The sequence below is a fragment of the Cetorhinus maximus genome, unplaced genomic scaffold, assembly GCF_964194155.1.
Source record: "Cetorhinus maximus unplaced genomic scaffold, sCetMax3.hap1.1 HAP1_SCAFFOLD_182, whole genome shotgun sequence".
NCBI lineage: Eukaryota > Metazoa > Chordata > Chondrichthyes > Lamniformes > Cetorhinidae > Cetorhinus > Cetorhinus maximus.
Genome location: NW_027596163.1, coordinates 244,991 through 256,131, shown reverse-complemented (window position 1 = coordinate 256,131; position 11,141 = coordinate 244,991). Strand labels below are relative to the sequence as shown.

Genomic DNA, 11,141 nt, shown 5'->3' with positions numbered 1-11,141 from the left:
GCTTGAGAGGCTGAGTCACCTACACCATGTAATTGTTCATTATATGTAGATGTATGCTGCCAGTGACACTTGGCCATTTGCTAGTGTTGGTTTAGAAATGCTTTTATTTCTGCTATTTTGGGCATTATAAAAAGTCACTTTATTACAGGAATCAACAACCTCTCTCCATGCCATCCAGTAATTATCCTAGCCAGTGTTGGTCACTGCCAACACCACAGAACCAGGCACATCACTCCCAACTACTGAAGAGCCCTTGGAAATTGTGTATTTACCAGAAAAGTACCTGGTTGAAGAAATGAGAACAGCTCATGTCCCAGAGAATGGGAATGAACATTAAATGTCAACAGGGATCATTAGAATACAGAACAGCTGCATAAAGGAAAACTAGATCTGTACAATAGAAAAAAGGAATAGAAACAGGATGCAAGGCAGCTGGAAAATGAAACCTACTGGGCTGAAAGTAAAAATACTAGCAAATAAACAGATGACAATCTTTGTATTATTCACATTTTATTTGTTATCTCAGTTACACAATCACACCACTTTGTAGGCAGAAACAAAATTGGCCCAGTGGGTGGAGACCAACTTCCTTTTACCTAGAAAAAGGAAATAGATGAAAATTAAGCAATTGAAGATTGGAAACATTTCAAAGTCACAGCTTTTTAGAAATAAGCAATCTGAATACACCAGCTCCCACTGCCAATAGTAAACAGCTCCATCTTAAAAAGTTAGAGAGTTTGCACTAGGTTGTTGGCACAGAATCAGACCATTCTGCTCATCACTTGTCAGTGAGAGAGTTCAAGAGAATGCATTTCATCATTTCCATGCACAGCAAACTCAAAGCAAGATGTGCTGCTCACATTTGGTCACAAGGGCTCCATTACCGGCACGTTCCACAACCTTGAGAAACATGGCAGCCAGGTGTGTAGATAGTAAGACCCAGAACATCTACCTCTTCTAACATCCACCTCTAACCCGGTTCCATAATGGCAGAAATTTTAAAATTGCTCATCCTATTCAAATTACACCATAACCCCATCTTCAAAAATCTCTTTGCAACCCTACCCCCCCACCCCAACCAATACCTGCACTCATCAGATTCTGGCCTCCTGAGCATCTAATTTTATACTCTAGCCCTGCGACTACTTTGTTCTCTGGGCAAAGCTCAATTTCCTCCCTACCTTGTTTCCTATAAGTTAACTCTTCAGCTAAACTTGTTACCTGGCCCTGACGTGTCATGTGGCTTTGTGCCATCTTTCTATTATAAAGCTCCTTAGGACAACCTTACATTTAAGGACAGTGGGGTTGCTACTTATTGAAGTGTTATATCTTTACAGTGCCTTCAGAAACTATTTCATCAACACCCCTGGAAGTGAACAAAATTGCAATCTCACCATGTCCCTATATCCTTCAGCTTGGTGCAGCCTACCTGTAAAGAGAGAGACCATGCAGTTACCAATAAGACAAATCACCAGACAGCCTGTACACAGAGCAGTGAAACCTCAGATTAAATGGAACGGATAAATTGAATCAGTGGGGTTCATATGGCAGAATCATTTTCATCAAAGGTTTCATATTAAGTTAAAAGTGTGCTTTCCGAGTTTCATGCTTAGAACAGGACATTTGCCATTAAATCAGGCCCCCCTGGAAGAACACAAAATTGCAATCTCACCATGTCCCCATATCCTTCAGCTTGGTGCAGCCTACCTGTAAAGAGAGAGACCATGCAGTTACCAATAAGACAAATCACCAGACAGCCTGTACACAGAGCAGTGAAACCTCAGATTAAATGGAACGGATAAATTGAATCAGTGGGGTTCATATGGCAGAATCATTTTCATCAAAGGTTTCATATTAAGTTAAAAATGTGCTTTTAAGTTTCATGCATAGAACAGGACATTTGCCATTAAATCAGGGCCCAAACACTGTCCAACTAGCAAGTTCCCCTCCCCACTGGTCTGAACAGGAACACCTAACCTATACTGCTACAATAGCAAAATCTCACCTCCACTGCTGCAGCAACGATCACACTCCTGGCAGCTGGGGATTCTGTAAATGAAAGACAATGTTAAGTTGTCACTGGTAATCCTGCTCCTCATTTAGTGATCTACTTGTGCCAATCAGTTAGAGCTAATATCAGACAATCTTCACTGGCAGCTCAGGTCTCAAGTTCTCATCACAGGCACTCTTTATAAAAATAGAATGGAGCAGACACTTACTGTGCAACAGACACAACAGCTCCAGCACCTGGGGAGAGAGCAAAGGAGATCTTACACAGGCTCATGAGCAGCATCTCAAAAACAAATCAGTTAACTTCTGTCAGTAACAAATTCTCCTCATGTCTTCAGAGACCTAATTCATGCATCACACAGAAAGTCAGGATCATACTGCTGGTCAGGTCTAACCTCGAGAACTGACTGAGCTCCACACACCTGTATAAGATTGGTCTGCAGGCCTTCGGTTGGTCTTCTGGAGTCAGAAGCAGGAATCTGAAAAACCAGAAGATTAAATTAGGGCAGGAAACACTGCCAGGCAGCTTGATATTTATGGAAAAGAGGAAATGTCAGATAGGAGCGAAAGACTAAAGCTCAAATCTTCATCAGTTATCTGCTGAACTATGAACTCATCATTCAATCCTCTGTTAGACTAGAAACCCTGAAACAATGCAGCTCCCTGTGATGTCCCAAAAGCAAAGGCCAGCTTCCAGGCTGCACTTACATTATACTATAGGCTACTGATATGTAGCTGAGTGTTCCTCATCCATAAAACACATCCAGCAACACTTCAAGACATGCAGGTGCTTTCCCACATCAAGTCTCAGTCAGCCCAGCTGGAGTGCTCAGATATGTAACTGCACAGCTTTTGAGCTGTCACTGGAGGGAGCATTGCGACAGGGTTCCCTAATTCAATTTCCCTGTCAATCCCATCCACTCACCTTCCATTAATCCTGTCCGTGGACAATCCAAACACCTAGAAAATAAAGCCTCCATTAGACACTGCAATAAAAGCTACTGTACACAGGACAAAGAAACATCTAAGGCTATGTGGAAAGTGAGATAATTGGATAAGTTCTTTGAGCTAGTACAGGTACAACAGCCTAATGATTTTTGTTGTGATTGCAAATGGCTGCCACTTTCATTCACTGCACTGGTACACCAGAAAGGTGCAGTGGATGACATACATCTCATTCTGTACAATGAAGTCAGGAATGAGACTGAACCCAAACTGATACCAAGTCCCTGTGGTTCAATTCAGTGAGGGCCATACTGCCCCTAATCAAAAACCTGCAATGCAGATTTATGACCACAGCTCCCTTTGCCCTGGAATGTTTCTTTGAACTCATGCTTAACTGAGTAGACAGGATCATTGAGCAAGAACCAAGCCAGAAACCGAAGTTAACAAATCAGAAAAATTCAAAAGCTGTGGAGCTGGGGGATATTGAAAATTGATTTCCTTGCCTAATAATCTAAGGTTAAAAGCAAAAACTACAGATGCTGGAAATCAAACAAAATGCTGGAATAACTCAGGTCTAACAGCATCTGTTGAGAGAAAAAACAAGGCTAATGCTCGAGTCTGTATGACAGAAGTCATACAGACTTGAAACATTTTTAACTTTTTCTCTCCACAGATGTTAGGCCTGAGTTTTTCCAAGAATCTAAGGTTATTGTGGGTAGATGGGAATGTGGGATTCAAAACAAACAAGATCAGTCATGATCTTTTGAATGGCAGAGCAGGCTCAAGGGGCTGAATGGCCTACCCCTGCTCCAAATTCATATGGAAGTTCAACTAAAAGTGGCTCAATGGCCCATTTTTTGTTCCTCTCCCACTCAGGTTATGGGGAGGGGGGGGGCGGATAGCTCTGCTTACAAAGCCTTTGCTCTGGTCAGGGGCCACCTCCCAATAGTTATTCAGACATCACCAGCTAACTGCGCTGGTTCAGTATTTATTGAAGTTTTTCACCTGGATTCCCATCAGCCTCAACACTACAAAATGAGCTTGTACTATTGAGCAGAATCTAAACCCACTTTTACAGCAGGATTCACAACACAATTGAGGCTTAAAGCTCTGGTGCCTAGTACACAAGCAGTACAAACAGCCCAGTGTAGAATTCAGCACTGCATTGTCCCCCTACAAACTCAGGTGTGGTGCCATAGCTAGGAAGGTGGAATATTCCGCACCCGAGATGACAATCACACCTGTCGTCATCTAACACCTGTAGAAAATTGGTCTGCAGGCCAACTTTAGTGATCTACTTGTGCCAATCAGTTAGAGCTAATATCAGACAATCTTCACTGGCAGCTCAGGTCTCAAGTTCTCATCACAGGCACTCTTTATAAAAATAGAATGGAGCAGACACTTACTGTGCAACAGACACAACAGCTCCAGCACCTGGGGAGAGAGCAAAGGAGATCTTACACAGGCTCATGAGCAGCATCTCAAAAACAAATCAGTTAACTTCTGTCAGTAACAAATTCTCCTCATGTCTTCAGAGACCTAATTCATGCATCACACAGAAAGTCAGGATCATACTGCTGGTCAGGTCTAACCTCGAGAACTGACTGAGCTCCACACACCTGTATAAGATTGGTCTGCAGGCCTTCGGTTGGTCTTCTGGAGTCAGAAGCAGGAATCTGAAAAACCAGAAGATTAAATTAGGGCAGGAAACACTGCCAGGCAGCTTGATATTTATGGAAAAGAGGAAATGTCAGATAGGAGCGAAAGACTAAAGCTCAAATCTTCATCAGTTATCTGCTGAACTATGAACTCATCATTCAATCCTCTGTTAGACTAGAAACCCTGAAACAATGCAGCTCCCTGTGATGTCCCAAAAGCAAAGGCCAGCTTCCAGGCTGCACTTACATTATACTATAGGCTACTGATATGTAGCTGAGTGTTCCTCATCCATAAAACACATCCAGCAACACTTCAAGACATGCAGGTGCTTTCCCACATCAAGTCTCAGTCAGCCCAGCTGGAGTGCTCAGATATGTAACTGCACAGCTTTTGAGCTGTCACTGGAGGGAGCATTGCGACAGGGTTCCCTAATTCAATTTCCCTGTCAATCCCATCCACTCACCTTCCATTAATCCTGTCCGTGGACAATCCAAACACCTAGAAAATAAAGCCTCCATTAGACACTGCAATAAAAGCTACTGTACACAGGACAAAGAAACATCTAAGGCTATGTGGAAAGTGAGATAATTGGATAAGTTCTTTGAGCTAGTACAGGTACAACAGCCTAATGATTTTTGTTGTGATTGCAAATGGCTGCCACTTTCATTCACTGCACTGGTACACCAGAAAGGTGCAGTGGATGACATACATCTCATTCTGTACAATGAAGTCAGGAATGAGACTGAACCCAAACTGATACCAAGTCCCTGTGGTTCAATTCAGTGAGGGCCATACTGCCCCTAATCAAAAACCTGCAATGCAGATTTATGACCACAGCTCCCTTTGCCCTGGAATGTTTCTTTGAACTCATGCTTAACTGAGTAGACAGGATCATTGAGCAAGAACCAAGCCAGAAACCGAAGTTAACAAATCAGAAAAATTCAAAAGCTGTGGAGCTGGGGGATATTGAAAATTGATTTCCTTGCCTAATAATCTAAGGTTAAAAGCAAAAACTACAGATGCTGGAAATCAAACAAAATGCTGGAATAACTCAGGTCTAACAGCATCTGTTGAGAGAAAAAACAAGGCTAATGCTCGAGTCTGTATGACAGAAGTCATACAGACTTGAAACATTTTTAACTTTTTCTCTCCACAGATGTTAGGCCTGAGTTTTTCCAAGAATCTAAGGTTATTGTGGGTAGATGGGAATGTGGGATTCAAAACAAACAAGATCAGTCATGATCTTTTGAATGGCAGAGCAGGCTCAAGGGGCTGAATGGCCTACCCCTGCTCCAAATTCATATGGAAGTTCAACTAAAAGTGGCTCAATGGCCCATTTTTTGTTCCTCTCCCACTCAGGTTATGGGGAGGGGGGGGGCGGATAGCTCTGCTTACAAAGCCTTTGCTCTGGTCAGGGGCCACCTCCCAATAGTTATTCAGACATCACCAGCTAACTGCGCTGGTTCAGTATTTATTGAAGTTTTTCACCTGGATTCCCATCAGCCTCAACACTACAAAATGAGCTTGTACTATTGAGCAGAATCTAAACCCACTTTTACAGCAGGATTCACAACACAATTGAGGCTTAAAGCTCTGGTGCCTAGTACACAAGCAGTACAAACAGCCCAGTGCAGAATTCAGCACTGCATTGTCCCCCTACAAACTCAGGTGTGGTGCCATAGCTAGGAAGGTGGAATATTCCGCACCCGAGATGACAATCACACCTGTCGTCATCTAATACCTGTAGAAAATTGGTCTGCAGGCCAACTTTAGTGATCTACTTGTGCCAATCAGTTAGAGCTAATATCAGACAATCTTCACTGGCAGCTCAGGTCTCAAGTTCTCATCACAGGCACTCTTTATAAAAATAGAATGGAGCAGACACTTACTGTGCAACAGACACAACAGCTCCAGCACCTGGGGAGAGAGCAAAGGAGATCTTACACAGGCTCATGAGCAGCATCTCAAAAACAAATCAGTTAACTTCTGTCAGTAACAAATTCTCCTCATGTCTTCAGAGACCTAATTCATGCATCACACAGAAAGTCAGGATCATACTGCTGGTCAGGTCTAACCTCGAGAACTGACTGAGCTCCACATACCTGTATAAGATTGGTCTGCAGGCCTTCTGGAGTCAGAAGCAGGAATCTGAAAAACCAGAAGATTAAATTAGGGCAGGAAACACTGCCAGGCAGCTTGATATTTATGGAAAAGAGGAAATGTCAGATAGGAGCGAAAGACTAAAGCTCAAATCTTCATCAGTTATCTGCTGAACTATGAACTCATCATTCAATCCTGTTAGGCTGGAAACCCTGAAACAATGCAGCTCCCTGTGATGTCCCAAGAGAAATAGACAGCAGTTACACTAAAGGCTAATTGATATGTAGCTCAATTTTGACAATCAGCTTCAGCTTAAAACACATCAAAACTATTATCCAGAATGCAGTGTCTGAAAGTGGAAGCAGATTCAATAGTAGTTTTTAAAGCTGAGCTTCCGAATATACAATTGGAAGAATACAGCATAACAGACCAATCAACCATATTTTAAACAGGTAACAATGGACCAAACTACCTCCTTTTGCTCTCATTCTATGATTGTGAACTCCCTGATCAGTACTGGGGCCATGTTACCATGGCATGGTTGTTTGCCTGCCACACTCCCTGATTAGCAATCAAAATCTTTTGGGGATGAAGGGATGTGTAACTGCACATCTGAGACTCACAGGAGTGAACATTGTCAGAGGGTTCAGCAAATCCAATTCACTTACGTTCCATTCATCTTGTTCCTGGACAATTCAAGCACCTGGAAAATAAAGCCACCATTAGAGACTGCAATAAATTTGTCTGGCCTGAACAAAGGCATACTGGCTTTAAGTTTGGCATCCCATTAGGTGAAAGTTATACTGTACTGGTTCAGTAATTAAAAAGTCTCTTTCAGTCTTTTTCAGAGAGATTCCCATTGCAATCGTAACATCATCAACAGTACAAATAAAACACCACTCCGTCTCAAGGGATTTGAAATAGAACATATTCAGGACACTGGTCATATGGACTCTTAACAGCTTTTTCTACACCGATGCTGTTAGATCTGCTGAGTTTTTGTTACAACAGTATTAACCACTGATGAAGATGGAATTGATATGGAGCTGCCAAAGCCCTGCAGAGCCAGCCAGATATCTTTTCTATCCACTTTACTTGGAGTGCAGATCTCAGCTCAGGTCTGCTGAGTCTCTCCCATTAAATGAACTTCCAAGTGTTATCCAATAAATGCTCACCTTAGCAGCAGATTCTTGTACATGCAGCATCGATCCATACCTGCAAGAGAGACAGGTTAGATGCTGACCTACTGCAGGCAGACTGGACATCCTTAAAACCCCAGCTGTGTGCCTCAGATGATTCCAAGGTGGGTTGTGTATTCATCATCCCAAATCAAGAGTAGCAAATAAACATCATCACTGTGCACAAAGATGAGGATGCAGCTTGTAAGAGTTGTCAGACCTGCAGACCTACCTGGTTATACTTTTTCTAGCCAACCCCAGGGATGGACACCAGGTTTTGGACAATTTCCCAGAGTAGATCAGAAACGGACTCAAAACACAGCACTCCCAACCCTTCCAATTCCCAGGGGCTCAGAAGAGTTCCCCCATTTCGTTTTTTGGTTAACATTTGGTTTGGTTAGTGAACCCAAAATCTATTAACAGAAATAGAATCCCGATAAAGAGACAGGGATTCACACAGGAACATTACAATGTACGACACCTCTGGAATACAGTGGCCTTCAGGGTGTATACTTGCCAGAATACCAGCCAATTACAATGGATAATTACACAAGCTAGGGTTGTGAGTATATAAGGGTAACTTGAGAAAATTTTCTGATACGGAACATGGAGTTTGTTTTTACCCAACTGATTCACATTGCTTGGGACTCAAGGGCATGGAAAAGGCTGTGCCAGGACACTCAAGTGGAAGTTTAAGCAGTCCTATCAAATAACAGATGAAGCTGGGCCAATCGTAAATTTCCAAGGCTGAGATCGATAGGATTATTAGTTGCAGCTCAGTTTTAAAATACTGCAGATACAACTTGCTATAGTACACCCTTGCTAGTGCCGAGAGGAGTGAAACAACAGCAGTTACCTGTTCTGGCGAAGCATGAGCAGCCGGGCAGAATCAAACCTGGAATGAGAGGACAGCATCACTCACATGCAACTCCACATGGCAACTCTACAACTGAGAGCCACAAGCCTCATTTTGTTAGGTTTTCAGAAACATTTCTGACCACTACTCATTAATCACTGGCAGTTAAGACTGGACATATGAAACAAAGAATAATTACAAAGCAACAGTGCCAAAACCGATCAGATTGAGTTGCCACACTCACCTCCCCCAAGGGGAGTGTGTAAACCTGGCTCTGGTGCCACAGGATGGCCAACAGCTCAGATTAGTACTCCCTTTCCTCAGCAGTACCCTCTTAGATCTGCATTAAAAAACGTGAGGGGCCAAATCGCCCTCAGACTGGGGCAGTGGGGAAAACAGCCCCGATGTTGATGCAGCACATACATGGGGACATCTGGTACCTGAGCCACTTGGCGCTCCCTCCTCAGTGGTGATGGACAGCTGGACACAAACTACCTGGAAAAAAGGGAGGGACAGAGTCAGAGAGCCCCAGGCACCATGCATGCAACAGCCCACACACCGTCCCAAAAGCTCAAAGAAGACTGCAGGATCCGCACTCAGCATGTTGGAATCTCCTCACAGAAGCTCGGATGTCCCTACCAACATAAGACTCATCACAGCACGGTCCTGGCACAACCCTACATGTCCCCCTGCCTCCCCATCTGTCTGGCCTGGTCTCAGGATGCCCTTGCCAGGCCTAACCCTCTATCCAACTGAAAGTCAAAGCACGGTAGATCTGAAATAAAACAGGGGGTGCTGAAACGGCTCAGAGGAGGAGGGTTACGCTGGACTGGAATCGTTCCCGCTCCTCCCCTCCCGCCCCGGGCATTTACACACCCCCCCACCCGCCACCATGCGGCTTGATGCTGCTCACACTCCGGCCTGCCCCCCCTCTCCCCCGCTTTGTGCAGCCTGGCGAGGGTCTCACTCCCACCCACCACACCCAGCTGCACTCCAGCATGCGGCCCAGGGAGCCGCCCCACCTCGCTTCCCCCCGACTCCACCACATCATCTACTCACCTCCAACCCTTTTCACCGCCGAATGAGACCGAGCGGCTCCCGCCGCCGCCTTTTATATAGGCAGCACCGCGCACGGGCTGACGGGATTGCAACAAACCCCGCCCCCCCAGGTTCGGAACTCACGGAGCGTCTTGGCTGATTGCGCCGTCCATCACTCCGTCACCCGGGCATCTCGCAACCCCATTGGTCAGCAGCTGGGCCGGAGGGAGGGGGTGGCGGGATCAAGCGGCGGGCTGACGTCACCCACACCGCGCCCTACCCTGGCCTCCTCGATCACGTGGCGAGCTGTTGCCCGGGGTTTCCGGAGCTGTTTGGCAGGGGTGAGGCCTGTTCATTTCTGGAGTAAATTGGAGCCTGTGTTGGGAGTTTTTAAAAAATATTTTACGGGGTTCGCGAGATTGCTCCTTGGGATGACAGGCTGATTAAATTGGGTTTGTATTCTCCGGAGTTTAGAAGAATGAGAGGCGATCTAATTGATTCTGAAGGGGGCTTGACAGGGTAGACCAGGGTTAACAACTCCTGGTGGAAAAGTTAAGGGGCAGTTTGGCACCGCTGCAAACCTCTAATAGCAGGGACAGGGGTAAAGCTGCTGCCACAGCTCTTCAGCACTGCACATGGGCAAAGCTCAAAACATCGCAAATACGGGAAATAAGATGTCTCAAGCAACTTGGGACAACCGCTCCAATCCTGCAAAATCCAGCCCTGTGAAACGGGACTTTGATGGCTGTTAAGACCATTGCATGATTCTATCCGCTGTTCACTGGGGCTGGTTCTCTGGAGATGGTTGGGCATGTACGCGGGGCCATTGACGCAGCTTCCACCGTTACTGCCATTTCCGGGCTACCAGACCCTAAGATAAAAGCAACATACTGCTGCGGATGCTGGAAATCTGAGACAAAAACAAAAAAATTGCTGGATAAACTCAGCCGGTCTGACAGCATCTGTGGAGAGAAAGACTGAGTTAACGTAACGGTCCGTAGGGACCATTCCCTCCGGGACACCCTGGTCCACTCCTCCATCACCCCCTACACTTCAACCCCCTCCTACAGCACCTTCCTATGCAACCGCAGAAGGTGCGACACCTGCCCCTTTACTTCCCCCCCTCCTCCCTGTCCAAGGGCCCAAACACTCCTTTAAAGTGAAGCAGCATTTCACTTGCACTTCCCCCAGTTTAGTCTACTGCATTCGCTGCTCCCAATGCGGTTTCCTCTACATTGGAGAGACCAAACGCAGACTGGGTGACTGCTTTGCAGAACACCTTCGGTCTGTCTGCAAGCATTACCCAGACCTCCCTGTCGCTTGCCATTTCAACACTCCACCCTGCTCTCATGCCC

At 45.2% G+C, this 11,141-nt stretch overlaps 1 long non-coding RNA gene and 6 other non-coding genes across 11 annotated transcripts; all 7 read right to left on the bottom strand.

The window, feature by feature from the left end:
- Positions 1-493: 493 nt before the first annotated feature.
- Positions 494-9,413, bottom strand: LOC144672974 (uncharacterized). Of its 5 annotated transcripts, XR_013574228.1 has the most exons (15): positions 8,749-9,413; positions 7,890-7,929; positions 7,383-7,417; positions 6,717-6,762; positions 6,504-6,531; positions 5,078-5,112; positions 4,575-4,631; positions 4,362-4,389; positions 2,936-2,970; positions 2,433-2,489; positions 2,220-2,247; positions 2,006-2,049; positions 1,673-1,707; positions 1,395-1,429; positions 494-596 (listed from the first exon to the last, which is right to left on the bottom strand). It is a non-coding gene; the product is annotated as an uncharacterized LOC144672974 (long non-coding RNA). The 5 variants fall into 5 exon arrangements; XR_013574227.1 differs by lacking the exons at positions 494-596; positions 1,395-1,429; positions 1,673-1,707; ... (2 more) ...; positions 2,433-2,489; positions 2,936-2,970 and having other exon boundaries at positions 4,258-4,389; positions 8,749-8,787; positions 9,189-9,413; XR_013574230.1 differs by lacking the exons at positions 4,362-4,389; positions 4,575-4,631; positions 5,078-5,112; ... (3 more) ...; positions 7,890-7,929; positions 8,749-9,413 and adding an exon at positions 4,179-4,242 and having other exon boundaries at positions 1,673-2,247.
- Positions 1,499-1,571, bottom strand: LOC144672983 (small nucleolar RNA SNORD47). Its single transcript, XR_013574235.1, has one exon. It is a non-coding gene; the product is annotated as a small nucleolar RNA SNORD47 (small nucleolar RNA).
- Positions 1,777-1,849, bottom strand: LOC144672982 (small nucleolar RNA SNORD47). Its single transcript, XR_013574234.1, has one exon. It is a non-coding gene; the product is annotated as a small nucleolar RNA SNORD47 (small nucleolar RNA).
- LOC144672981 (small nucleolar RNA snR60/Z15/Z230/Z193/J17) lies at positions 2,556-2,639 on the bottom strand. The gene has a single exon (XR_013574233.1). It is a non-coding gene; the product is annotated as a small nucleolar RNA snR60/Z15/Z230/Z193/J17 (small nucleolar RNA).
- Positions 4,698-4,781, bottom strand: LOC144672985 (small nucleolar RNA snR60/Z15/Z230/Z193/J17). Its single transcript, XR_013574237.1, has one exon. It is a non-coding gene; the product is annotated as a small nucleolar RNA snR60/Z15/Z230/Z193/J17 (small nucleolar RNA).
- LOC144672984 (small nucleolar RNA snR60/Z15/Z230/Z193/J17) lies at positions 6,829-6,912 on the bottom strand. The gene has a single exon (XR_013574236.1). It is a non-coding gene; the product is annotated as a small nucleolar RNA snR60/Z15/Z230/Z193/J17 (small nucleolar RNA).
- Positions 7,521-7,599, bottom strand: LOC144672980 (small nucleolar RNA SNORD79). Its single transcript, XR_013574231.1, has one exon. It is a non-coding gene; the product is annotated as a small nucleolar RNA SNORD79 (small nucleolar RNA).
- Positions 9,414-11,141: the final 1,728 nt, after the last annotated feature.